This window comes from Solanum dulcamara, chromosome 6, assembly GCF_947179165.1.
Source record: "Solanum dulcamara chromosome 6, daSolDulc1.2, whole genome shotgun sequence".
Taxonomy (NCBI): Eukaryota; Viridiplantae; Streptophyta; class Magnoliopsida; order Solanales; family Solanaceae; genus Solanum; species Solanum dulcamara.
Window position 1 is genome coordinate 32,094,163 of NC_077242.1, and position 5,118 is coordinate 32,099,280.

Below are 5,118 nucleotides of genomic sequence, written 5' to 3' on the forward strand. Positions count from 1 at the left end.
AAATATAGTCTATGCAATCAGAAACACAATTTATCTAGTCAAAGACTCAACTCATGCAATCAACGGCATTTATCATTTCAGAGCCTCTAAAAAGAGGAGCTGGTACCTCTACTTTCTATTCATTATATAGCAGGCTCGAGAATAGTAGTTTGACTACTTTCAGACTCTTAATGTTTAGGAGTGACTACAAGTCACGAGTTACAATCAGAGCTCATAAATGGAATTACCTCTAAACCTATATCATATACCATTTCACTTAAAGTTAAGTCATTCCAAAGGAAAGAAGAAATAGGCTTTACATGTACTAGTTTTCATCACATAGAAGACAAAAAGGCAATGACTCAGCTATTGCAGAAGTTCCAATACCAAGAAGTAAACAAGAGTTTCGACTCATACTCAGGGCTTTACGAATGGATTGAATCCCAAATATCATATACATATCATTTATAGCCTATATCTAAGACATGCCAAAAGAAAAGAGGAATAGCTCTACATATCTATTCCAAAAATACGCCAAAGGAAAGCTTCACATACCTTGTATGGACTTCTCTTAATCACGTCCACATCGTTGTCCTCGAAACCTATTTAACATGGAAGTCATGTAAGTATTAACAACCTTTTACTTTTCAGCAACTTAGACTACCCACGTGTATTCATAACATTCATCCCTTCGCTCGCCTTCTCGGTTAGTTCCTTAACTAGTTAGGATGTTAACGAAAATCGGGCAGCACCTCTCCTATAATGTGCCCTATCCGAATTCCCAACCATTTCCTTAGAACCTGCATCCAACCAACAATGCAACCATCAGCCCATACATATACATATTACGACCAAAATTACACAATATAAACCCCCAACAATTCACTTGAAACTAAGATACCAAAACTAGAGTTTTAAATCTTTCTTTCGCGAATTCTTTAATTGCAAAATCAGAGGGTCATGTAGCTACAACCAGCAGACCCAACACCTCATTTAGAGAACTTTTAGACCCTGCAACACGCCACAACACAACCAGCAGCTGCCCCCACGCGCACAACACCTTATTTCGACAACAACTTAACTATAGCGATTCTAAATTCGTTTATTTCGAACGCCGAACTTTTCAAACCTTTTCCCCAACTTCCAGCATCTCCTAAGGTGTGTAATACACCATAATGTAACATCATAAACTTCAAATTAGAGGGAAAGAACTTACCTTTCCCGAAATTGACTAAAACTTGCCGAAATCGCGCCTCGGAATTGTTTTTACGTGCTTAATCGTTGTGGCAGCTTGCTATCTGATTTTTTCTGCACAAAATCCTAATTTTATACTACTAATACTTCCATATCATTGTATTATACACTAATTAATTAATTTACGGAACGAAAACGGGACTTACCTATTTTGCTCCCAAAGCCGTCGCAATTTTCTCTCCTTAGCTTTAGGGTTTTTTGTTCACGTTGCTGCTGGAAATTTTGATGAACAAGCTGAAGTTTGAGATACATATCACTTATATGGGTGGTCCCAAGGGGTGACACGTGTCATCCCTTAAGGATGACACGTGTCAAGCCATGATTGGCCACCGTGTCATGCTGCCATACTTGACCCTAAGTAGGTGCATCACCTGCCTTCTTGAGGTGCTGCCACGTGTCGCTCCTCCATTGGCTGCCACGCGTCGTCTTTTTCCCTTCCTCGCGGGTTCGTAATCTCGTCTTACTTTAAGAGCCCATGTAATCCGAACTACGTAAGCTTGGTATATCCTTAAGAAACTTAAGTGTATAAGACTCTTAAATTAGTGTCTTACGTAGGTAAATCGAGTCCTACGACTCATTTCTTAGCCTCCAACTCTTTCCGGATTCTTATGACTCTATCTCCAACCTCCCTTCTCGCGAGGTATCACAATCTTCTTTCCTTAGAGTTGTTTGATAGTGTCGTAGCTTATTCGGCTCACATGATAGTGTCTAATGAACTTAAGAAGATGTTCCGAGCTCAAGAGTGTAGGGTGTAACATCCTTCCCCCCTTTAGAACATTCGTCCCCGAATGTTGAATAAAACTTTCCTTAAGACTTTATACGGATCATAGGGAGATGCCTTTTTACTGGAATGACATACATTTTCATCCAAGTAATTAATATATGAGTTCCAAGACTGGGGCTATCCGTAGACATCGGGAATAGGTACGGACACTTGTGTTTAATGTCCTTCTCAACCTCCCAGTTTATGTCTTCACGATTCTTATTCCGCCATAGTACCTTGACGGAAATTATGTCCTTAGTTCGCAACCCGTTTAATCTGCTGATCCCGGATGGAGATAGGTTGCCCCTCATAGGATAACTCCCTATTACGTGGAACTCCTCCACGGGAAATATTCTGGGAGCGTCGTTTCCATTCTTACGGAGCATTGATTTGTGAAAATTGAATGTATTGTTCAAATCAGACGGTAGGTCCCACTCATAGGTAGCTTTATCTATTCTAAAAATGCTCTGCGAAGGATCAATGTATCCCCTTCTTGCTTACTTTAGGCTGTTAATCAATATCTTGTCCCGGAATAAGCTTTACTTCCTCAATAATTTAGTGGATCACATCTGGGCCTGTCCCTTAATCGAAGGGCAAAATGTCATACTAAGATTCATCTGGGTTCCTCAATCCCTTTCGAAATGATTTCCAGCAGTCAGCTGTAAATTGAACTTTTCTATCTGAGATAATAGATGTGGGGACTCCGTGAAATCTTATTGTTTCCCTACTATGTCATTTCGTAGAACCCTCAGCTGAATATGCCTTTCTAACTGGAGGGGAACAGGTTGATTCTGTCAGCCCATCTACCATAGCCCGTATGAACTCCCAGTTCCTTAGAATGCGAGGTCAGCTCGTACTATAATACATATTAACTGCTTTCCACCTCTGAGTCGGGGTTTCCATTCCCTGAGATAGGCTATCAGACTGCTGATGCTTCTTTTAACTTAAGCTATTGTACAACTCCTCTTAATCCAACTTGTAATACCTTAGGTATGATATCTTTCTCTTTTACTCAGATCTTTTCTCCAGTTTTCTTACCATACATCATATTGTAATCCATACATAAACGTGTGTACAGACATAGAGCAGTCCAGAAAATTCCTTAGCGTTGCTATACTAGTGGCTTACATCCTTTAGTCGAGGTCAAGGCTCCACTATGGCTCTTGTCCTTAATACCGATTATATCTGAATAGTTCTGCCTCGAACCATCTTACACTTTTCCTGAATAGATTATAAATATGGCAATCACATTGTTATTACTGACTTTCTTTTATCGAGTAATCATTTGACCTCGCTCTTAGTATGCCAATATTCATATGCTGCACAACTATTCTTGTGCCATTTTAACGAGGTGCATTGTATTTCAGTCATAATCTTTTCTGCTCTTGGCTTACTCTGTTCTATATGTGTCGTTGTACTAACCCGTTTTTATAATCTCTTTTTGTCATACTTGTTTTGTTCTCTTTCTCACTTCCCAGGGGGTCACCCATCCCAGTGCTACTCTCATTGGAGCACGCTTAACTTCGGAGTTTTGACGGAATCCGATGCATCAGTTTGGGTATGATCACATCCATCCCTTATGGGGTCTCGTTTGACGTTTAAGAGTCCCCATTTACATGCGATAGCATCAGTTGATTTTCTTTTACGCTTGTACTTCTTTTATCCACTTCCCCCCTTTTAGGGTGTACCTATGTCATTCTCCGTATATATTCAGCTATTTACACGCGAATAATTCTATTCCAACATATTTAACGGGCTGCACCATAGCTACATCTTCTGTTAAATCATCCCCATGTTAGGTTGCCTTTTTGGGAAACCCTAGCACAATAGTAGGGTGCTGTAATATTTGGAATATCTCGAATCGAATCTCATCTAATGATTGATACTCGAGTAGTATCCGTAATGTAGTAGTGCACTCAAAGCCACATTCCATTCATCCCAATCAGTAATTAGCGAGGGCTCATAATTGGTGCACATTCCCCACTCAAGTGTACTTATACTTTAATGACTCATGTTTCGAGCTTCATCATTATACTAACTTTATTCCAGTGGATACCACTAATCATTAGAGTGGAGTCACATGTACACCATACTTCTTTATGCCTCCTGAGCTTGCATCTTTGTCGTGTGCTTTAAGGCTCATTTCTAATCCTGCTTAAAACCATATCAATTTCGTGGTAGTAGGGGCCTTATCTTATTACATTTTCATCATACTATACTTTCAATTTGTAGCTGTCTTCTTAACACTTTATATCCATGACAATTCTTTATCCCTCGTACTCTTGTCTTAGTCATACCGTTACTTCCTTCAACCATAACTTGTTATAGTTTATCCCTATGTATCAATTCAGGAGATGCCTCGCCATATCGTTTTATCCCAATCTATCAGTCTTTTCTAAGTCATCTTCCTTGGCTTATAGCTCTTTTCCAACTTCGTTCTACTATATCAATATCGATCTCCTAGTTTCTATTGCCATTAATTCAGCAATTAACTCATTTCTCGAGGTCAGCCGTACTTGTTTAGTCAAATCTCATCATTGTTGTGAGAACCACCTTTTAAGACATACTATAGCCCTATACCTCATTCTCCTCTTATTTCTAGGAAAATTTGGGCAGAGTTTCCTCTGTATTTCTTACTATCTCAACACCTACACGCAGAAAATACCAACAGTGCCTCATAGGGCGCGCACACACACACACACATATATATATATATATTGTATAACATCTCAGCCACACAGGGCATACATATATAGTCATATCATCTCATATCGCAGCTGCACAGGGCGCCCACAATTAATAATATGGAAATGAACTTACCTGTTATGTCCACTTGAGCTACACCTGTTATACTTTCCTGTTTACCTTTCCTTTCACTTTTCAATTGTATCTGTCAATCATATTTCAATACCTTACCTGACATAGGTCCTTCGTGCCTTTGCTTATTGGTGAACCCAAAACCCTAGAGCTTTGACCGACTCCTGAACATCCCGTGTTATTGAATCTTCCATTTGGGGACTGAAGAGGCACCCTCCAAGTTGGTTGGGTAGGGTATCGACTATACTGGTAAGGTTGTCTGCCTTGAGGCTCCCCCGAATCACCAGCCAACTTACCCTTCTTAT